Source organism: Saimiri boliviensis, chromosome 8 (genome assembly GCF_048565385.1).
Source record: "Saimiri boliviensis isolate mSaiBol1 chromosome 8, mSaiBol1.pri, whole genome shotgun sequence".
NCBI lineage: Eukaryota > Metazoa > Chordata > Mammalia > Primates > Cebidae > Saimiri > Saimiri boliviensis.
The window spans coordinates 105,585,267-105,609,827 of NC_133456.1; the positions used below are offsets into that span (position 1 = coordinate 105,585,267).

At 36.6% G+C, this 24,561-nt stretch overlaps 2 long non-coding RNA genes across 4 annotated transcripts in view; one reads left to right on the forward strand and one right to left on the reverse strand.

Annotated features, from left to right (window-relative positions):
* Positions 1-24,561, forward strand: part of LOC141585450 (uncharacterized) — a 310,303-nt gene that overhangs the window by 199,275 nt on the left and 86,467 nt on the right. The window contains exon 4 of one of the 2 annotated variants that reach the window (XR_012518929.1): positions 17,635-19,947. The exons of the other annotated variant lie outside the window; for it this stretch is intronic. This is a non-coding gene — a long non-coding RNA (uncharacterized LOC141585450). Of the gene's footprint in view, positions 1-17,634; positions 19,948-24,561 lie in introns of those variants that run through there. 2 annotated transcript variants of the gene reach the window in all.
* Positions 20,002-24,257, reverse strand: LOC120367601 (uncharacterized). 2 transcript variants are annotated; one of them, XR_005581947.2, is made up of 3 exons: positions 24,056-24,257; positions 22,913-23,015; positions 20,002-21,665 (listed from the first exon to the last, which is right to left on the reverse strand). It is a non-coding gene; the product is annotated as an uncharacterized LOC120367601 (long non-coding RNA). The 2 variants fall into 2 exon arrangements; XR_012518927.1 differs by lacking the exon at positions 24,056-24,257 and adding an exon at positions 23,096-23,284.

Here is a 24,561-nt window from a genome sequence, read left to right on the forward strand (position 1 = left end):
GTTGGCTGGGGTGATTGATCCAAACTATCAAGATTAAATCAGTAGTAGACTGATTTACTCTTACTCCACAACAGAGGTAAGGAAGAGTATGCATGGAATACAGGAGATCCATAAGGGCTTCTCTTGGTATTACCATGCCCTGCAATTAAGGTCAATGGGAAATTGCAAGAGCCCAATTCAAGCAGGACTACAAATGACCCAGACCCTTCAGGAATGAAGGTTTGGGTCACTCCACCAAGAAAAAACCATGATCTGCTGAGGTGCTTGCTGACGGCATAAGGAATACAGTATGGTTAGAAGAAGATAGTCATCAATATGAGAAATGACCATGAGACCAGCTACAGAAATGAGGACTGTGATTGTCATGAGTATTTCCTTCTTTTGTTAAAAACGTTTGTGCATGTATACACTTATACCAATCTTCATTTTATTTCCTTTCTCCTTTATCATGTGACATAAGATTTACTGATTTCACATCAGCATTTAAGTATTGTTAACTTTATGTAATAGTATTTGGGTTGGGGATTGGTGCGTTTCCAGTTGCATGTGGGATAGTTGTATTATGTTAGGTATAATTATGACCTTATTATTGTCTTTATTTGAAGATTAGGTATGATCTCAGGAGATGTGTATGAGTTCAAGTTGACAAGGGGTGGACTTGGAATGGTTAATACTGAGTGTCAAATTGGTTGGATTGAAGGATGCAAAGTATTTATTCTGGGTATGTTGATGGGGTGTTGCCAAAGGAAGTTCACATTTGAGTCAGTGAGCTGGGAAAGGCAGACACACCCTTAATCTGGGTGGGTATTGTCTAATCAGCTGCCAGTATGGCTAGAATATAAGCAGGCAGAAAAATGTGAATAGAGAGACTGGCCTAGCCTACATATTTCTCCTGTGCAGGATACTTCCTGCCCTGGAGCATTAGACTCCAAGTTCTTCAGTTTTGGAACTCAGACTGGCTTTCCTTTCTCCTCAGCCTGCAGATGGCCTACTATGGAACCTTGTGATTGTGTGAATTAATACTTAATAAACTCCCCTTTATATATATATTTATTCCATTGGTTCTGTCTCTCTAGAGAGCCCTGACTAATACAACTATGTATATGCCCAGAGTAAGATGCATGCTCCCAAAAGATCTGAGACCGATTTACACTTTTACTTCAGGTTGATTACTAGGTTCAGAGAAGCTTAACTAAGTATTAAAGAATACCCCAATCAAGAGCCAGTCACAGAGACAGAAAGAGATATTCTTTTTTTCTCTCTCTCTTTTCCTCCTTTTTTTTCTACTAATGTTGAAGGAAATCTTTGCCAAACTACTAATGTGAGCTAAAGGAAAAATTTCACATTAAAACTAACAGTTTTTGTAAAAAGTTGGGAAAAGACTCAAAACGGGAAGATCACTATAGCCTTTAACAATCAAAAACAAAGCAAAAAAGAAAATAAAACCTCTCAGCAAATCCTGGGGAAGGAAGATAACTTAATTTCCAGAGTTGCTACATTATAATAGTCAAATGCCCATTTGTCAGCAAAAAATGGCAAGACATTAAAAAAAAAGAGAAAATATGACTTATTCAAAAGAACAAAATGTTGATTCTGACAGAAACAGTCCCTGAGGAATTGGATTTACTAGGTAAGACCCTAAAACAGCTGTCTTAAATATGCTAGAAAAGCTAAGGGGAAACATGGACAAATAAGTAACAGAAATCAGAAAATTAATAAATGAACAAAATGAGAATATGAGTAAAAAAAGATAAAAATTATAAAAAGGAACCAAACATAAATTTGGAACTAAAAATCACATTAACAGAAATAAAAAGTTGACTAGAGGGATTCAAAGAGTCAAAGCAGATTTGAGAAGGCAGAAGAAAGAATGAGCAAACTCAAAGATTAGGAAATTGAAATGATCAGATCTGAAGAGCAGAAATAAAAAAAGAATGAAACAAAATGGACAGATACTAAAGGGCTTGTGGAACATAATCAAGCAGACCAGCATATGCATTATGAGAGTCCCTTACTCCTTATGAATACTGAGGCAAAAAAATTTAACAAAATACTAGCAAATTAAATTCAGTAGCATTTAAAAAGGATTATACATCATGACCAAGAAGGATTTATTGTTGTAAAGCAAGGATGGTTCAAATATGAAAGCAGGGTGTAATACATCACATTAACAGAATGAGAGGGGGGAAAAAAACATACGTTCATCTCGATTGATGCAGAAGAAAACAATTGACAAGATTCTAAACTCTTCCATGATAAAACAATAAACTAGGTATAGAAACTTACTTAGTGTTATAAAGGACATATGTGAAAAACACACAGCTAATATATCATACCCAGTGGTTAAAGACTAAATATTTTTCCCTAAATTTAGAAACTAAGAAAGGATGCCACTTTTACCATTCTACTCAAACAAAACAAAACAAAACAAAACAAAAAAGACTGGAAGTTTTAGCCAAAGGAATTAGGAAAGAAAAGGAAAAAAAAAAAAAGACATCCAAAGTGGAAAGAAAATAAAATTACCTCCATTCACAGATGACCTAATCTTTTTTTTTTTTTTTTTTTTTTTTTTTGAGATGGAGTTTCGCTCTTGTTACCCAGGCTGGAGTGCAATGGCGCGATCTCGGCTCACCGCAACCTCCGCCTCCTGGGTTCAGGCAATTCTCCTGCCTCAGCCTCCTGAGTAGCTGGGATTACAGGCACGTGCCACCATGCCCAGCTAATTTTTTGTGTTTTTAGTAGAGATGGGGTTTCACCATGTTGACCAGGATGGTCTCGATCTCTCAACCTCGTGATCCACCCGCCTCGGCCTCCCAAAGTGCTGGGATTACAGGCTTGAGCCACCGCGCCCAGCCACGACATAATCTTATAAAACCCCAAAGATTCCACAAAAAGAGTTGGAGCTAATAAACTCTGCCAAGTAGCAGAATTCAAAATCAACACAAATATCAGCTGTATTTATATATATTAGCAATAAACAATTCAAAAAGTAAATTTATAAATTCCAATTATAATAGCATCAAATCAATAAGATACTTAGGAATTAACTTGACCAAGTAGACAAAATAATTGTATACTGAAAACTATAAACTATTCCTGAAAAAGATTAAAGATATGAATGGAAAGGCATTGTATGTCTGTGGCCTGGAAGACTTATTGTTGTTAAGATGACTCAGAGTAATCTGTGAATTTAATGCAATAACCAGCAAAATACCAACAATGTTGAAATTTCAGAAGCAGAAAAATTTCAGAAATAGAAAAATGTAATTCCAGCAATCCAGTTCTAGAGAGTGGGGGAAAAAAAATCTCTCTTAAATTTCATATGGAATCCCAAGGGATTCCAAATAGCCACAATTATCTTGAAGAACAAAGTTGATGAGTAGAGCTTTCAAAGTTTACTACAAAGCTACAGTAATCAAAATGGTGTGTTATTGGCCTTAAAACAGACTTGTAGAACAATGTAATGGGGCAGAGAGCCCAGCAACAAACCCTTCCATAAACATTCAAATGATTTGTGACAAAATTTTTAAGATCAAGAAAAACGTGGCTCAGCACTGGATGTGGGAGACATTGCGATTAGCACCAAAATGCCTCGTCTAATAGCATTTTTGCCTCTGTATGTAGAAAAATGTGGATGTTGACCTAAGAATTGCAATTTAAAACAAGCAGAGCTGTAAAAGTAACTATAAACTTCTACTTGGTCTTGTGTTTTACATTTGTTGTTGTTGTTAATTGTATGAATTGAAGAAAGAGGAACTATGGGATGTAAAAATAGACAGGGTGAGAGAGAGACAGCTAAGGATCACAATCTGTGTTTAGTCTATGTTGTTGGAAGCAGCATATTTTATTTGTCCAGTAGAAATAGTAGACTGTCTCACAGATTTTGAAATAGACAAAAGTGATAAAGAGTTATACTATGTTTTAAAATAGTTTACCTCCTATAAAAGAAGCAGCTCGGGCTGACATCTCTTTATTTTCTCCACGTGGACATGTATGATCCATCACACATGAGCTAAAGATACTAAGGTTGTGGATGGGACCCTTGACTACATATTGTCTTTTTGACTCTCATTTAACCATCATATCAAGTGTGGTGGAGTTGATGTGATTTTACTACCAATGCCAGGAAAACCAGTAAAAAATATGTAAGCTAATTACAGTGAGCTGGACACGTATGAAAGGATCAAAACAACCACATGTTCTGCTAGGGGTGGGATGAATACAAAAAAGCAAAATTTGAAGGGTCTTGACTGTGTGCATTTTTAAGGACAGTAAAGGAGAAATACATATGGAAAATTTCAGAGCTATTGAGTGGGTATTTTTTACCATCTCATTTGTTCCTTAAACTCTTGACTTTTTTTTTTTTTTTTTAAGATCGGTTTATAACTTGCAAAACATCACCAAAAGTAGAAACAACATATAAACCAAGAACACTTCAGTATGTAGAAGTTTTCACCATGCAGGCTTTATTAAAGCACAACTTTATAGCCCAAGCAAAGCTATACAGTCGTGTTTTAATAAAGCCTACATGGTAAAAGACCCTGAGTAAATTATTTCTATAAGCAAGTCAACAAATCAATTATAAGGAAAAAGTAATTTGGAGCTAATGTGTTCAAACAAGTGTCTGTGCATTTAGACAGGTTACATTTTCTACATGTAACCTACTCCTATTATTATTTCAGCTCTGGGATTTTGCAAAAATTTTTCCTACTCAATTTGAATCTAAATTCTTTTAGCTCTTTAAAATACAATGGAAGGCTTACTGGGACTACTACAAAATCATTATCTGAGAACTTACAGATCTATTTTAGTCATTTCAAAAATATTTTAGCAGGAACTTATTTCTTGATAAACGTCACATTCTGAAGTAGAAATAATTTCAAAATTTCTACTGAGTCTCCATGGTATAATGTCAGGCCTAGATGTCGAGTATTTGTGGGGTCAAGCTGTCAGCTTATGGAGCCCCGTGGGGATAGATTACTGATAACTATGGATCAAGGGAAGAAATGCTGCTAGAAGGCCATGGGATTGATGGAAAGATACTGTCTATTAGTGCTGTTGCATATTTGCTATTTCTTCCCTGTTATTTTGCTGCAGAATTTTTACATAATATAGTTTTTCTTCTACTCACATGGGTAGTGCCTTTGCTTAAAGCCTCTGTGCATTTATGCTAATAACAGGTGTTTACATTGAAATGTCTACCAGTTTTTTAAGGTAATTCTTTTCAAGAATAACCAACTATCATGATTCCCTAGACCAGGGAGTAAGAACCCCCAAAATATTCATTGAGTGGGTTAATATTTAGATAAAAGATTTATTTTTTCAATCATGATTATATAAAGTCTTCTGTCGTGGACTGTCTGGACGGGTAGGCACGTCTGCCCGGGGGTCTCTCGACCTGCAAGAGGGTCCCAATACCTGGAAGAGGGAGTGCGCCTGAGAAAATAATAAAGACAGAGAGAGAGAAAGCGAGGCGTCTGGAGGGCTGATAGGCTGTGCCTAAACAGCAAATTTTATTTTTCAAATGCTAGGAATAAATACACTTTCTTGGCTTTGATCTTCGTCATAGTAAGAGGAATGTAAATGTATGCCTCACATGGCCTATACAATAGAGAAGTCAGATATGCGATCAATGGTTGTAAAAAGTAACAAAATTTTCTATAATCACAAAGCTTGTTTATATCTAAACATCATCCATGGGGAGACTTGTTTATATCAAAACATTATTCAGGAGACTTGTTTATATCAAAACATTGTCCAGGAGACTTGTTTATATCAAAACATTATCCAGGAATCTCTAAGTCAGGAATCCAAGCCATCCCTTATGGTGGCATTTTTCTTTGCAGATATCAACAGTTAAACCATTATCTATGGTACAAGGCAGTTAGGTAAGTAAAGGTTAAAACTTAAAGTCATAGAAAAGTCATAGCAGGAACCGGTTGCTGGTAGGGGGTTACTCGGTCTAGCAGCAACGCATAATTTTAGGCCCAAACGATATTGTGGTTGATATTAGAAACTGATCATTCATCTTTCAGTTCCTATATTCCGGATAGCTCGACTGCCTCCAGTAGGAAACTGTGTTTGGGATCAAACTCACCGTATAGTGAGACTCACGCCTTTTAGGGGTCTCACACGGGAGTGTTCCCCACAGTCTTCAAAGCCATTCTTGTACCCTAATACCAACCACATATTTAAGGAACTAGATGACTATATCAGACTGGAATTGTATATCCTCCTCTTTGGGTTACATATAGACATTCATGAGGACAGGAGATCATCTGTAAACTTTGTCCCCAATTCAGCCTGGAGTTTCCTGGAAAAAGATGTCATCAGAGTCTTGTTGCTTCCAGAATAATGGTGCCTTATTATTAGACTTTCTGTTATTTTTTTATCCTTTATTGAAGGTTAAATTAAGCTATTAGTTTGTGTTACCTGACAGATAAACTGCTTTTTTTTGGTCTCAATTCTGAGTAGGATTTTAAAAATAAGTTTATGGTTCAGGTTGGATTGCCTTCTTTTTTATTGAAAGGTTTAATTTTCTGAAGAATTCTGTAATCTAATTGCATGCTAAAAATAAATTGAATAAGGTTATAATGATCCCTTGATTAATCATGTTAATTAAGGTCCACCTTCACAAATCCTTTGATTTAAGGTTCTTTCTATGGCATCAAAGTTTCTTTCCTTTTTAGTCAAGCCCTTAAAAAAGCTGGGTGTACTTACATATCTCATAAGTTAACATCCAAAACATTTATGACTAATAAGAGGAAAATGTAAGAAAGGAAGGAATTGAGATTGTGTTTATTGTAGTTAGTATAACTTTATTCTTATTCATAACCATCCTCAATAATACAGTAACAATCCTTTTTATTAGTTGTTGATTACAGATTCCCAAGGAGACCACCAAAAAAGCCTGTTGATCAAGCAAAGCCCAATTTGTCAGATTTACTGTACTAAGAAAGAACACCATTTAGATAGATCAATCAATCCATCAGGTCTTTGTGTGGTCAAGCCAGTCAGTCAATGGAGAGATAGGTGGGTGGCTGGCTGGGTGGCTGGATGGACAGATAAATAGATGAATGGATAGATGAATAGACCAACAACTAAACAGATAGATACACAGGTAGAAAGAAAGAAAGAGAATGAAGGGAAGTCTCAGTAGTTTATCAGTAGTAGGAAGTCAGGAGTACAAGTATGAACATGGCTTGGAGGTTTGAGCTCAAGTAGATTAAGGAGGGTATTTCAAGGCAGGGAACTGATTGGGACTGGACAAATTTGTGGCATAAATAGAATTTGTGGATATAGCAAGATAAGAGTCTTCTAACAAGTCTTGATAAGTAAACTTTTTAGTGAAAAGAGAGCTGTTTGCTCAAGTGAGCAGCAATCCATTGTCCCAGTAGGAGAACTATTTGTACACACAAGCAAATTGTTAGACTAGATAAACTGGTTTGCAAGAATTTCTTGAAGCAATCAGGGAAGTATTGTATTTGTTCAAGGTTTTTATTTTTCTAGAACAAACTGTCAAAGTATGTTGACATAGGTGGTCCCAGTTTTTACTGCCAAAAGATAAGCTGTGTTGACACAGGTTGTCACAATATCTGGCGGTTTTCAATCATACTACCTTTAAACCCCATAGAGCTAAGAGATGGTGAGTCCGTGTTAATGTTCAGATATGAGTCTTCATTCAAATTGCTCCAGTATAATAAGCTAGATTTTCTCCCACAGAAGGGCAGAAAAGCTAAGAATACATTGAAACTCTTAGAGTTCTGGTTGTCTGTTTATACCAGCTGTCAAGCTGCTGTTTTGTTAACACGAAGTTTAGTGGGACACCTTTTTTATACAGCATCACATCACAGCCGGAACGGAACATGGAAATACCTAGGCAGATGTTTAGCCTCATAGGGAAGAACGTCCCAGGATGCCAGCTCAAGTGAAACTGGAGTTCAATCACTCCATTCTAATTGCTCTAGAGAAAACAGGAAAACTGATGGAGAAGACAGAGAGGATAGTGGGGGAATTAGACACCCATGGCTTGAAAAATGGCACCAAACTGAGTTTTCTCCATTCATGACTTAATAAGACTACTTAAAGGAATCCTTACAAATCGAGTTGAAATTGTAATTCAACGTGTGAGCTACTAGGGTAAAAAGAACACTGCTAGTTGTGTTACTGAAATGAGTATTACCAAACAGAGGGAGAAGACCTCTTGAATACTGCCCTGGACTGTAGAGAAATGGCATGGAATACTTTGAAGACAAATCCGAGAGAAGGAACATTGGATGGAGAGAGATCATGGGAAATCATTGAGGGACTTAAGGAGAGAGAGATGAGAGAGTGTTTTTCGTTTTAAGAAAGCTTGCAGATGCTTTTAGGCATCATTTAATTTCGTTTTGTTGGCAAGCCTTTTAGACAGCAATGGTACCTTACCCTGGCCCCTCATTTCCAAAAGTTGTTCCATCCCAAAGTTAGTATTTATTCCCTAGAAGTAGAGTTTGTCACCTGCTATTTCTGAAACTACTATTAATAGAGCCCCCAAAAGACTCCCGTCTGCTGAGCAAGTAGTAGAAATAGCAACAGGCTGCAATTTGCTATCGAAAACTGTCAATTAAAATAATGGATCTTTAGTTGCAAATCATTACACAGTGTGGCTTTAAAGTGAATGGATGAAGTATGGTGAGGATAAAGGAAGGGCAACAACAAAGAAAAACTTGTCAGATGATTCCAGAATTGGTTGTTTTTCATAGAGGGTTGGAAGAAGAATGCAGATTTTCATGAGGTTCAGGCCGGCCCAAGCGTACTAACTCTTAGGACAGACCAGGAGACCTATGAATACTAATGCTTCTTAGTATTTATTGTTTCTTTCTTTTTTTTAATAAAAGCATTCACTTGAAATATTTTATTGATGCATACAAAACTTCTATGTTATATATAAGAGTACATATAGATGAATGTTAATTAAATGAATGTCAGTAAAACCAGTGCCCAGATAAAATAAAATAATAGTAATAGTGACCTAGAAAACTTCCTTTTTCTTTCCTCCAGTTACAGTAACTCCAAATGGAACCACTTTTCTCTTTTCTCTTGGCATTAATACTTACTTCCTGATTTTTTGTTTAATGTAAGTAGAATCATAGTATATTAGCTTTTTCTGTATCTGGTTTCTTTTGCTCAATATTACATCTGTGATATTTACCCATATTGTTGCTTGTAGTTACACTTTTGTTTTTCCTTCTGATCGATGTGTATTGTTGTATTTGTGAATTTATTACAATTTATCCATTCAGCTGTTGGTGGACACTTGAGAGGTTTGTGGCTTTTGGCTTTCACACGCAATGCTGCTACCAAAATTCTTTTGTCTTTTTTTTTTTTAAAAATTTCCTGTACTTACTCATCTGACAAAAATTCTAGTATCTGTCTTTTTTCTTGAGTATATATGCTCTTTTTTTGCTGGGTGTATTATTAAAGGGAAAATTTGTGGATCACAGGATATGTGAATGTTCTGCTTCAGTAGGTTGTGCCAGCCAATCTTTCAAAGTGATTGTACACTACACTCCTATCAGAGTATGAAGTTCCAGTTACTCTATATCCTTGCAAACACTTGGTATTGTCTGTCCTTTTTAGTATATCATCCTTCCAATAATATTTAGAATTTTAGTATCCCCTCCAAATTATGAATAGTTAGGATGAACGGTCTTTGAAGAGAGCCAGGTAACCAAGGGGACTCGAAGTCAAAACAGACCCAGATATGGTGGAGGAAAAGCTTCAAACTCTATAGGGTAAAAGTATGCTAACTTCCAGAAGCTTAATTTGTTTTCTTTATTATAGAATGGAATATTTCTATCACGGAACCCTGGTCATGAAGCAAAAATTACCTTAAATTTACATAAAGGGAAATTTACACATAAAAAATGTTGAACGTCAAAGGCCATCCTCTTTAAACTCTTCTATGGTGTTTTTCCACAAGGCGGTATTGCTTATTTATTACAGAATTGTGTGTATACACTTTTGGATGACGGTATCCTAGAGTAGTTCTGATTTATTCATTTTTACACCTCCTACTTATTCATTGATTTAATCCTTTATTATGTGACTTCTCAACTAAATTGCTTTTAATAATGGGAGAAACTGAGTCTGACTTGTTCTTATTTGTATGCCCAGTACCTTGATCTGTCTCTGGCACAGGGTAAATAACTCAATAAACATTGTGGTGGGAATAAATGAATGAATGACCACTGAAAGGGGTTTCATAAGCAAATGGAAAGATGAGAAATATTGCATCTTTAGTTATGGAAATGAAAACTTTTTTTATTTAAAGCAACTTAATCTGATGGTAACTAGCTTGTGTTAGACAATTTAAGACTATTCCATTTACGGTGAGATTTTGTGAGTATGTAGTTAAAATAAGTCTGCAGACAATCTCACCAAGAGTTACGTAGGCTGGCATGTCAAGACTGAAGAGGGTTGACAGAATTATAAGACAAAATTTCAGTGCTCTTTCCTACCTAGTTATAATATTTGCTATTAGTTTCACGTTTCCTTAAGTATCTCATCTGCACTTAAAAGAAAGTATCTAGCATTGTCTTCTAGTGAAGGAGAAGCTAGTATTTTGATCCATAAAGCAGCTGCTATCTTTGGCCACCATTGTTAGTTCTTATGAGTACTAAATTTAGATATAGAGTGCCAAAGCATTATTACACACATTTATCATTTGTAATTATATCACTGCAAGTCTTCAAGAAGTCATTTAATTTATTCCTCTATTTCCAGGGATTTAACCATTCCAGATAGATAGCTCTCTACCGGAAATAAAATTGCATTACTTCATTGAATCTCACACTGACAGCCTCATATCCCTAAGCTTTGGTGACCTTTGTCCATACTCAGGATATTATAGTCTGAGATTATTCCTAGCTCAGAAAAGTGCTTTCTCTTTTGGGTTTTAAAAAGCTAGCAAAATGGCTTTGCCTTTCCTTGTCGCTTTCCGCAGAGGCTGACCCCTGACCCGAAGGTACACTGTCCTGTCTCATCTATAATTATGCTGGTTGTGTCTCACTGCCTCCCTGATTTGCATCGTAACTAATGTAAAGGTGGACGCTGTTGTTTGCAGCCATAGGAATAGCAAATGCAGAGGTGTTGGAAATACTGTCATAGCTGTCTGCGGAAACCTCTGTCAGCATTTTTCAGAAGGAGGAAACAGCAGGAGCTTTTTGTAATGTAACTTTAATTACGACGGCCAGGCACCCTAGCATAGGCTGAAGATCTGTTTATGATACACCTGCCAAGAACCATTTGAAATGCCTCAAGACATATGTCTCATAAGTGGTGTCACCCCCTACAGGTGCTAGACAGCAGTTTCTTTTTCTTCCCGTCCCTGATCTCCCCTGCTCACTGTTGGTGTGGCTACTCAAATGCACAGCAATTTAAAATTAAAAGTGACGAGAGATTAACAAACCACTTAGCAAAGCCACAATATCTGTGACTAAGCTAAATACCTTTGATTTTCAAGCTGTGGCCCAGAAATCTAAATGAATGAAATAAAACAAAATGGGTCATTTCTCACCTTCTAATCCTAAATTTATTTGTGGAGATTTAGATTTTGAATGTGACCTTCAAAAGCCTAGCCAGATCATGAAACCACAGAAAACCAACCAGCCGATGGCAATAGGTAGGCTTCCCCAAGGCTTTCTGATGACCTGATCTATACGAGAGACAATTAGATTTGTTTGGAATTTGGTTTGCCCCAAAACTAATTTAGTTCTGGGTAAGAAAGTATTTAAATCAAACAAAAGAGAATGAACAAATTTTACCTACTGGTGTTTCTAATAATATTTTGGAGGTAATTTAAAATTTTCCCTAATCCTTGGGTAGAATATATTAGATAAGAGTCACCACTATTAAAAATAAACATAGCTTCCTGGAACGCGTTTGACTAGAAGGTTATATCAGAGAATCTTTCAACACGTAGGGTTTATGAACAGTAACCAAAATGCAGGACAGTAATATTAAACTTCTTATGAAGTTTATTTTACATGTAGCTGATATTTGCATAGCACTAAAGGTCTGTAAAACATTTCCATGTGGCTCACACCTGTAATCCCAACACTTTGGGAGGCCAAGGTGGGAGGATTACTTGAGCTCAGGAGTTTGAGACCTGCCTTGGCAACATGGTGAAACCTCATCTCTACTAAAACGTACAGAAAATTAGCTGGGTCGCAGCTACTTGGGAGTCTGAGACAGGAGGCTCACTTGATCCTGGGAGGCAGGGGTTACAGTGAGCCCAGACTGTGCTGCTGTAGTCCAGCCTGGGTAACAGAGCAAGACTCTGTCAGAGAAAAGGGAAAGAAAGAAGGAAGGAAGGAAGGAAGGAAGGAAGAAAGGAAGAAGGAAGGAAGGAAAGAAGGAAAGAAAGAGGGAAGGAGGGAGAGAAGGAAGGAAGGAAAGAGAAAAGAAATGAGAGAAAGAAAAGAAAAGAAAAAAGAGGAAGGGAGGGGAGGGGAGAAGGGGAGAGGAAGGGAACAATTTCCAAAGTAGATTTTCAAGATATTTCTGAAGTTTACAATATTATTCTTTTAAGAAATATATCTTTTTTGCAAGAATTGGGTAAAGTCAACAGGGGCATGGATGAAAGGCAGTGCCTATATTTTCAGGCCACCAAGAGGCTAAACTGTTCTCTTCTCAAAGTCACTTTCCAATTGCACAAATTTGAAGAGTTACAGGGTCTCCCTCCCTCACCTCCCCACTGAAGGTTAGCTACCCCTAACTGAGTGGAAGGGGGAGAACTGATAGGCTTCACTATCGTGAGTGGGGTAACTGAAGTTAGTGTGCCTCAAAACACAAAATGGAAGACATTGAGCCAAGCAACTGAATATTACATAACTCCTTCTCTAATGGAAATATAACCAGCTAGTGTTAATTACAAGCCAGCTGCAGGAAATCCAATAGAAAGCATTATTATAGCTTTGTTTTTCTCCATGTATATTTTGCTAACTCATGCATACCGGGGAAGCAAGGGGATACTGGAATAAGTAGCAGATGAGTGATGGATGAATCATAAATTGGATTGTGTGTTGGTTGACTTAATTAGTTCATTAGAGGTCTCTGCAAACATCTAGACATTGTACAAAATTAATATATACAAGAATATTTAACTGTCCAATTAGGAAAACATAAATTAGTCACATCATCTCTGCCGTAAAAATCAAAACTACCAAAAGAAATTAAACAAATGGAAGGCTAATAAAGAATAAATGTTTTGCAGTGTATGCTGAATGCTCTGTGAATAAAGGCAGTGCACTGTTAGGGAAGTACCCTAACTTTATTAATAAGGGAACTTCTTCTAAATGGGCTTCGTCATTTGGAATAGTCAACCTCACCTATGTATTTTTAAAACATACTTTGGTATTTATTGACTGACTGGTTGATGGTGTGAGGTGATTTTTTTTCAATAGCAGAATTAATGTAATTTCTAAGACTTTATTTTATACCTAAAATGGTATCACATAACTAAGACAACTGTTGGAGCATATTCCTTCCTTACATATTTTTGAGAGGCTAAAAATTCTACTTGGGTTAATCATTGTTTTGTTTCTCTGAACTTTAAGATGACAAACTTGTTGTATGTACATGGATTACCGCTGAATTCAGCAGTAACGGTAGTTGAAAGAAAACTTAACTCACAGTAGCATCCGCCTTATCTTGAACTCTATGGACTCCGAAAGGTGCTTTTCCCATTCAATAAGCAAAATTCTTCTCATAGTTCTGTTGCTTTCAATAAACTACCAACTGTGAGAAATCATGGAATCTGGATTACAAATAGATAAGATAATTTAGTGATTGCATATCCTAATATCACAAGTCTAGAGCTCAACTGTTTTAAAACCTAGAGGTTTGTAATAATTTCCGTTATTGTTTAAGATAAAATAACTATCTTTCAGTAGGAAGAGGCTGTGAATTTAATAAAGTCTTTGTTTCCCATGATCTCTGAAGCTTGAATCATGAATTGTAAACTCATTTGCAATTCTTGGATCATATGATTTTCAGAGGTCTGGAAGTATCTGTGACTGGTCACACCACCTGGTAGGTAGAATTTGTGTGTTAAGCAGAGCAAGTACTGCCCATTCAGAAATAGATGAACTCACTGTACAATCTGGCAAAGGAACAAAGAAAACCCAGTGAATTAAAATGAAAATATTGTTAGACATTCATGAGCCCTTGGGAAACACACACACACACACACACACACACACACACACACACACACACTGCAGAAGCTAAAAATTCAGGCTATTCTGGGTATCCATTGACAATACTGGGAGCAAAATTTAGTCCTGTGGGCAGTTCATGAAAATCTTACCTGATGAATGCCTGTTGATTGACCCACATAACTGCAAAGCCAGCAATGGATGCTTCTCATTTTCCTAGATGTTTAGCGATTTCTTTGCTTACTAATACGTTTTGTATCTTAATCTTGTGAAATTTGTAGGGAACATATATTAGAAATTCAAACATGCTTCTGCTTGCCTCAAATGTCTTTATTTTACATTGTTCTGGATTGATAGTCTAGCTGGAAGAGAATTTTTTTTTTTTTTTTTTTTTTTTTTTTTTTTTTTTTTTTTTGAGGTGGGATCTGGCTTTGTTGCCCAGGCTAGAGTGAAGCAGTGAGGTAATTTTGACTCACTGCAACAACTTTCTCCATGGCTCAAGCAAGCCTCAAACCTCAGCCTCCCAAAGAGCTGGGACCACAGGCACACACCACTATGACTGGCTAATTTTTTATATTTTTGGTAGAGACAGGGTTTTACCATGTTGCCCAGGCTGGTCTCAAACTCCTGAGTTCAAGCGATCCACCTGCCTCAGCTTCCCAAAGTGGTGGAATTATAGGCATGAACCACTGGGCCCAGCTTTGGAAGACAATTTTTTATTAAAAGTTCTTTTTACTCTTCACTTTGAAATTGTCAGTCTGTTACTTCAGTCCCGCGATTGTTGTTGAGACAACTGTTTTCAGTTTCACAGTCGCTTTTCTGTAAGCGATCTCTCTCTTCTCCATCTTATTTTAATTTCTTTTGTGTAATTATGCTTCCCAAATCTCATCAGTTTTTGAAAATTTATCAGCCACGCACTAGTATTTCTCATCCTCATTTTATTGCTCCCTCTTTGTGCCAGAATTAGATGTGCAATCCACCTTTATTTTTTTCATCTTCCATGTCTCTTTTCTCTCTTTTGTTCTCTATATTGTTATTTCTATGCTGGATGTCAGGTATATTTTTCCATATATTTTTTTTTAGTTAACAGATTTTCTCTTTGGGTATAGTAATCCAATTTAAATGATCAATTACACATTTTTAAGTACTTATGAATATATACATATATGTCATATTTCTATAAACTCAACTATCTCTTTCTTTGTTTTTCTCTGTCTCTCTTTAGCTCTTTCTTTCTTTCTTTTAGCAAATATATTGGTCATTTATTCTGGTTCTTGATCCTTGCACAAGTTTTATATTATCTCATTTCTTAATCTTACACAGATTAATCTTACTTCTGTGTCTGGTAATTCCAGTATGTGGCATTCTTGATGGTTCTGATTATGCCCTTTTTGTTGTTTCTGCAAACTTTTGGTCAACATTGATAATTTCTTTTAGTACTGAGTAATTTTAAATGGGGAGTTAAAATTTGGCCGACCTTAGTCTGTGTACAGCCTGAGAGCCTGGTTTGAGGATGCTTTCTTCCCGGGAAGCTGTATGTTCTTCTGCCAGGATTCCATAGTACCATAACTCAACATTAATTTCTTTGTCTTTGTCTTTTCTAGGCCACACAGGTAATGCCAGTAAGTAGGTATTTCCTAGAACTTTAGGCAAAAATCTGAGTTTTAATTTACCAATATTCTGTCTTTTTTTCCATTAAAATCTTAATAAACAGATTCTTCAAGATGGTATGGACTTCTGTTTTTCTTTTATTGAGATAGAATTCACATACCTTAGAATTTACTCCTTTAAAGTAAACAATTAAGTGGATTTTAGTATTTTCACAAAGCTAATAGCTATCATCATTATATTATTCCATAACATTTTTATCATTTCCCAAAGAAACGCACACCCGTTAGCATCACCTCTTATCACCCTTCATCCCCTTGCTTGATACAACTACTAATCTACTGTCCATCTCTATGAATTTGCCTATTCTGGACATTTTCTACAAAATAAATTATATGACGGGGGCCTTTTATGACTGGCTTCTTTTTCTTAGCATAATGTTTTCAAGGTTCATCCATGTTGTAGAATGTGTCAGAATGCCATTCTTTTTTATGGCTGAATAATATTCCACTGTGCAAATATAATACATATTGTGTAATTATTCATAAGTGTATAGGTATTTGGGTTGTTTTCACTTTGGGGTTTCTATAAATAGTATTGCTTTAAATATAGATATATACATTGTTGTGTAGGTATAGAGAATTTTTCATTTTCCTTGAATATATACCTACAAGTGGAGTTGCCTGGTCATGTGGAAACTCTAACTTTTTGAGTAACCATCAAATTGTTTTTACAAAAGAGCTGCACTATTTTTACATTTCTACCAGCAATGTCTGAGGCTATAAATTTCTCCACATTCTTGCCTACAGCTGCTATTATCTGTCTTTTCTTTTTATAGCCATATGGTGAGTATAAATGGTAACTCACCGTAGTTTTGATTTTCATTTCTTTAGTGACTAACAGTAGTGAGTATCTTTTCATACGCACGTTGGCTATTTGAATATCATCTTTGGAAAACTGTGCTTTTAAGTCCGTTGTCCATTTTAAAAAAATTGGGTTGTCTTTTTGTTGTTGAATTGTAAGACTTCCTTGTATATTTGGGATATTAAGTCAATATTTACAAATATTTTCTCCCATTCTGTGGGTTGTCTTTTCACTTTATTCATCCTGTCTCTTGCAATAAAAAAGTTTTAATTCTGATGAAGTCCAATTTCTGCATATCTTTGTCCTTTAGATAACATATGAAAGAAACCACTGGTCTTCTTCGCTTACCAATTATATTGTAGCTTCCTCTTGATTTCTGACCATTGGGATTTCTCTTACATGTGTGTATGCTCAGGTGCACATTTAGCAGGAGGATTGTTAAATTTTTCCTAGATTTCCTGAGTGTTTTATAGTCGGAGGGATTATCAGAATATTTAGTATACTTTATTCTCAGAAACAGATCTGACAGTTCTTGTTACCATACTTTACAAAGACAGCAAAGTACCTGCTGAAGAACACTTTATTGGGAACTGCAGAGACCTGAATTCAACTTCTGTTTTTACACCTTAATAGTTGTATGACCTTGAGCAAATCATTGAATCTCTCAAGGTCTGAATATCCTTACGTGTAAAATGGAATGTATGATACCAAGACTTAATTATTATGGCTTTAATGAGGGTAAAACAAGATAATCTGAATGGCTAGCATGTTATAAGGGATCACTAAATGTCATAAATTTATGTTACTATTGATAATAAACTTTACTTCAAATTATCTTTTAAAATCACATGTCAACTATTTAGCCATTTTTTCCTTTTTCTAAGGGTAAAATATTCTGAGAATGCTGCATTTTCCTAAAGGGGAATTTACTGAGAACTGCTGTCTTTATTAATTTGTTTTACAGAGTATGACAATGAGGCTGAGAAAAGCATAACAGGTTGATGAGGATCACAAAAGCAGTGAGTAGCAAAACTGAGATTTGAACCCAGCTTGTCAGGCTTTGAGATAGATAGCCATTTTTACTAACTCAAGGATCTCTTAAATCTATTTTCTCATTTTATATAATCAGTCTTTAGTCACTGTATTCTCCAGAAGCCTGATCCTATTGTGAGTGATGATTTTTCTCTCTAGACCTGTTCAATACTGTAGCCACTAGCAATAGAAGGCTATTTAAATTTAAATTAATTTAAATTGAATGAAATTAAAAATTAAGTTTCTTAGCTGCACTTGTCACATTACAAATGGCTTCTAGCCACAAGTGTCTAGTGTCTATCATGTTGAACAAAATGGGTATAGAAAGAATATTTCTGTAATTGCAGAAAGTTGCATTGGACAAAAGTACTCGAGATTTTTTTAAATTAAGGGACCTATACCATGAATAGTACCATATCCTTTGTTGGCTTCCTTATTGCCCTTCCAAAATCGTATCAGATGTGTTTTACTCACTGCAGGCTACACTTAGCCACTTCAGTGAATGAAAGCTAGGGAAAAATACTCCAATTTGATTGACATTTGTTCTTTGATTGCCCTATGCTTTGGGTGAGTGAATGAGCTGCTGTTTTCCTATCCTAAGCAAGAGTTTGGCAACCATCTCCTCCTGGGGCATACAACAATATTTCAACTCAAAATGACTCACTGTCTGCAAATAACCTCAAGTACAGCTCAAATAAAACTATATCACAATTATATTCTCCTAAGAGTGAACCCTGTGTAACAATTTATTTCTATTATCTAAATTCCAGTATCTACAGAAATTTACTGAATGCTGTATGCTCCCAACTTTTCTTGTATGTAAAGAAGGAAGGGTATTACACCAGTAAGCGTTTATCTCATAATTTCTTTAAAAGTGAATTTAAAAGTTCATTACTACAACATGGTACTACTAATGAAAATTTTAACATGTAGTGTTTATCAAGTGAATATTGTAACACTTTTTACCTCCTGTTCTTAACGCTGTGATTCCAGACAGAGAAATTTAGACAAATTATAGCAAATGTGTTACAAACATCAGTTACAGAGGTGAGGATAAAGAAGACTTCTCTGACTCTTAGATCAATGATTTATTCAGGCTTTGCTACGTTTCTATTTAGGGGATTTTATGGCTAGTGGTGATCTAGATTTCAAGATGACTCAGTAGTTAAGAGAATGGGGATGACAGCCTCTGCCCGTTTTAGGAACCTAGAAGTGAAACTGAGTTGTCTTTATCCCCATTTCCTGAATCTGGACTATACTATTTCATTTCTCAGCAGAAAGAATATCATTTCACGAATTTGTCCTCAGTGATAAGGCAGCGCTTAGGAAGTATAGCACCTATTTCTACAATGTAAAGACCTGGTGAGAAAGGTCAGTTTTAAAATTGAAAGTAATAAGAGAAAGCATAAGTGGATGAATTAGCTATCTTAAATAAATGGTTATGAAAGAGTAGGCTCTATAAAGGCAGTGAGTGCATCTGTCATTTTTTTTTTAAATTTGAGGGGTACGAGTATAGGTTTATTACATGCGTATATTGGGCTTCTAATGATTCTGTCACCCAAGTAGTGAACATAGTTCCTCATAGGTAGTTTTCCAACCCTTTCTCCTCTTCCTCTCTCTCTCCCTGCTACCCTCATTGCTTATTGTTTCCATCTTTGTGCCCATGTGTACCCAATGTTTGGGTCCCAATTATAAATGAGAACATGTAATATTTGGTTTTCTGTTTCTACAGTAATTTGCTTAGGATTATAGCCTCCAGCTGCATCCATGTTGTTGCAAAGGACATGATTTCATTCTTTTTCATGGCTGAGTAGTATTCCATGGTGTTTGTCTTAGTCCATTCTTATGCTGCTAATAAAGACATACTCGAGACTGGGTAATTTATGAAAAGAAGTTTAATTGACTCTCAGATGAGCATGGCTGGGAAGGCCTCAGGAAACTTACAATCACAATGGAAGAGAAAGTAAACATGTTCTTTACATGGGGCATCAAGAAGAAGTGCAGGGGAACTGCCCTGTATAAAATTATCAGATCTCATGAGACTTAATCACTATCACGAGAACAGCACAGGAAACACCTACCCCCGTGATTCAGTTACCTCCCACTTGGTCCCTTCCATGACATGTGGAGATTATGAGAGCTACAAAAGTAGCTAGATGAGATTTGGGTGGGGACACAGCCAAACCATATCACTGTACATAAACTACATTTTCTTTAATCCACCATTGATGTGCACCTGGGTTGATTGTATTTCTTTGCTATTGTGAATAGGGCTGTGATAAATATATGAGTGCACGTATCTTTTTATAGAATGATTTCTTTTTCTCTGTGTATGTACCCACTAATGAGATTGCTGAGTCAAATGGTAATTCTGTTTTTAATTCTTTGAGAAATCTTTAAACTACTTTCCACTGGGGCTGAACTAATTTACGTTCTTACCTGCAGTATATGTGGTCCAACTCTTCTCCTTACCCCTCCCTAATTTCTGTTTTTCCACAAATGGTTACAATTATTCCATGCTATATAAACCCTTAGTTTTAGTCAGCTATAGAGATGGATTTGAGACTGATCTCCAATTCCTTCAGCTGCAGCACCAGAATAAACCCTTCTTCCCTGGTAACACTCATTGTCTCAATGAATGGCTTTCTGTGTGGCAAGAAGCAAGACCTAGATGGAAACCCCAGCATTTTGGTAACAAGGGGAGGGAGCTACCTGGGAACTCTCTGTACTTTTGTGCAGTATTTCTACAGTCCTACAATTGCTCTAAAAATAAGGCGTATTAACATTTTAAAAATAAGTTTCATGACTAGTAGAACAAGCTGAATTGTTTTCTTGGGCCAACTTTAATGTATAACATATATTGACCAATGGATAGCTTTCAGGGAGGTGCATGTTAGTGAGCTGAAATTCTGTTATGCTTGTATCCTAGTCACTTGAATGAAGGAACGGCTTCTGAAGATATCTTTCTTAAAATAAAATTGAGAGTTGGGACTAAGAACGTGGCTCAAATAATATTTCCTGCAATATCCTACCTTTGATTCTATCTGCCATATGAATAATCACTTAACAAATTACATTAAAAATTTTTTGCATCATGGCATTTGGTGAAAAATTTTGGAACTTAAATATGATTATACATTTTGTGATCTGGTAGTATCACTGAAAAAAGTCGGAATTAAGAAGAAAATCTATTATTAATCTGCAAGAAAGTGCTAATGTGCCAATAACAATGTACTCACTTGCCTGTACACCCAAAAAGTCAACCTGTTCACATCTCAAAATAGTAAAAATATTCACGCACAGCTGTCAGCATAAACAACACTGTGCTCTCTGCATCACATAGAGAGTGTTAGTAAAAACCAAAAAATGAGCATGGCTGAGCCTGTCTTTACCCAGGGCAAAAAGCTATCCTTCATGTGTGAATCAATATGAAACAAAAATGTATGGCCATAAGATTGCAGTTGAAACTAAAAGTGCTGAGAAGTTCCTATTTGAAATTGGTTTGATTATAAAATACATAGTACTGGCCCTTTACTAAGCATAACAAACCTGTAAATATTGGGAGGGTGGGTTAAGGGCAGGAATAAATAGTCTAATCGATGGATGATTTAATAGAAGAATAAGAGTTCACATGAAGTGAATTTTTAGAGATAAAAGTTATTAAATAATTCAGTGCATCATCAAACTCTGTATAAGAACACTTGAGCTGTATCTTCTGATAAACATGTTATAGGTGAGGACTGACAGAATCCTTGAAAGTCACGAGCCACAAATCAGTGTCCTCCTTAACACACTCCTGTCATTTCTGAGAAAGCTCAGGGGCAGTTGAGAAGTGGTAGCGTGGAGAGACTGTTGGTCAACCATCAGCAAATATGGATCCTGGTGCCACCCACACACATCCTCAATTAGTCACGTAGCCTTGAACAAGTCATTTGGGTTTTCTGAAATTCAATAGATTCATTCCTAAAGTGGAGACAATTATTTTTATTATAGTAATCAAATGAATTAATGAATGGAATATGAGTTATTGTTCTTAAACATCTACAAGACTGCCTGGAAATAAATCAACTTTGTTTTTTTCAAAGGCCACATAGGTGAAGTTTTGGATATTAGTTTTTAGGAGGAAATAATTGTAAGGGGAAGGAATGAGAAGGAACATGGGAAATTTTTAGGACAGTGAGACTGTTATGTAGAATGTGTAATCATAGATACGTGACATTCGTCAAAATCCACAGAACCACACAACATAAAGAGTCAACCTTCATGTGAACTACGGGCTTTAGTTAATAATCATGTCTCAGTATCAGCTGTAACAAGATACCCCACTAATGCAAGCCGTTAATGGAGGGGAAGGGAGGGATGGATATGGGAACTCTCTGTACATTCTGCATGATGTTTCTGTAAACCTAAAACCACTCTCAAAATTGCACAAGCTTAAAAACTTGAATTCATAACTGTTATAAAGAGAATGAGTAGACAAGGGGGGGGGAAGGGTAGGAAGGAAGGATATGTAAGAGAGTGAAAGGAAGAGAAAGCAGGACCTGTGGCTGGGTAAAGAGACAGCTGCCAACCGGAGGGGTGAAAGATGGGATAAATAGAGCAAAAGAGGCACACAAAGTCAGAGGAAGGCAGAGAGAGTCGGAGGCAGACAGAGGGCCGGCTGGCCATCACACTTAGGTCTAGCTTATGGCTTGGTGTATGTGACCACCATTGCCTAAGACTCCATTTTATCTGTTCTAGAGCAGAGTGATTCTACTTGGGGACAGCTCCCCGCAAAGGTATTTAGGGACTATCTGTGAGAATCACTGGTTAGGGTGATTTTAAAGTTAATGTTCTCAAAGTTACTGATATTCAAGGCTTCAACTTCACTTTTCCTATATTACCTTTTATAACAAGCTTCTTGTAATTCATAAAAGAAAGGTATCCTCTTCCCTATTGTGATCCTTCCCATGATGTATTTCTTGACATGTTATTTAAAAAAGTGAAGAAGGCAAATAAAAAGAAAATTCAAGATATTGCTCAGGAGGTTACACTTTTAAGGATCAGAGTCACCATAGAACCATAAGCCTTACCCTCTTTCCCTGTCTTATACATAGTTTTGTGGAAGATTATTTTAGAAATGGAGTGTCCTCTCCATCTTGAGATATTCTGAAGCTAAATATTTTGTGGTGTGAGAGTGGTGGGAATGATGGCAATTTTTGTTTACTGACCTCACCTCTTCCATCCCCCTCCTATTGGAAAAGGATGCATTGCTGTTTGTGTAGGTGTCTATCCAAGTTTAGGATCTTGAAGAGGATCAAACTTGAGGAAACTCTGTATGAAAAAGAATACAAAATTACTATTAAAATTATGTACAAATGTGACTATTTAGAAAAAAAAATTCAACAAATTACGTTTGTTTCCAATTTGAAAATGTTTGCCAATGCTGCAGATATCGCAAAGTTCAGAAAAATAACACGTTTTGTTAACCAGCTCAATGAGAAAGCATTGTTTCCTCCGTGTTTTGGCTGTAGGTTTTGGTCGCTTCTTTGTTTAACAATAGTTCTGTGGACAGAATATATTTCTGTGGACAGAAGAGAAAGATAATTCAATCTTTCCTCTAGCACGATTGACTGGATTTTTTTCCTTAGTATTGATAACTTACAAAACTTTCTGAAAGCTTTATAACTCATTGTCAGTAATACCTGGTGGCACTATTTTGGATTGTTTCCAACTGTGAGACCATTGCTCTAAAGTTTCTTTCAAATATGAGCTATAAGATTGGGAAGAATTCATTTTTGTAGACCTGTTTCTTGCTTTCTCCTACACTATCCTCAAATTTCTGGTAGCAAGCTCCATCAGACAAGTTCATTTGGTGGTACTGCAAGTTCACATCATGTCATATCATAATGCAGGGAGGGTTTTTTGTTTTGCTTTGTTTTGTTTTTTTGAGATGGAGTTTTTGCTCTCTTCTCCAGGCTAGAGTGCAGTGGCATAATCTCAGCTCACTGCAACCTCCGCCTCCTGGGTTCAAGTGATTTTCCTGCCTCTGCTTCCTGAGTAGCTGGGATTATAGGCACATGTCACCACGCCCTCTAATTTCTTTATTTTTAGTAGAGACAGGGTTTCACCATGTCAGCTAGGCTGGACTTGAACTCTTGACCTCAGGTGATCCACCACCTTGGCCTCCCAAAGTGCTAGGATTTTGAAAGACGTTTCGATATGAGGACAATTAAAGTAAGAAGTATAAATGGTTATGACTGAACAACTATAAATTGTACAAAAATATTCCATTAAACTCATAATGAAAGTATCTCCAATTAAAAGAAGAAAGAAGAAAAAATTTTTTAAAAAGGAGAAAGTCTCCAACTCACCTGTTTAGTCAGAGCCTCCAAAAAGCCTGAGGACCACTCCTGCAAGCTGGATGTAGAGAGAGGCATGTCAAAGTGACAGGAGTGTAAAGTTTATTCTCTGTAGGTTTATTGCCGAGTTAAAAATGAGGAAACTGAGGCCAGCACAAGAAAATTAGATGCCAATTTATTCAGCTCCCAGGAGACATCCTGTGGTCCTGGGGAGAGGGGCCAGAGAAGTCCTGCTGATTCCTCTCAGGAGGGGGGTTTTATAGGGAGCGAAGGCATTCGATTGGATTTGGAGAAACAGGATGTGGACGGGGTGAGCTGCTATTGGCAGGTAGGTGGGACTTCCAGTGAGCGGGCTAAGTGCTGAGTGCAAAGGTGATTTCCAAGGGTGTGGTTAGGTGCTGAGTGCAGAGGGGATTTCCAAGGCAGAGCTAGATGATTGACATAATGTAAATTTTCAATCGGGAAGGGAGATGGGTGTGTCCGAACTCCCGAGAGGCAACCAGCCTTACAAGGGGCAG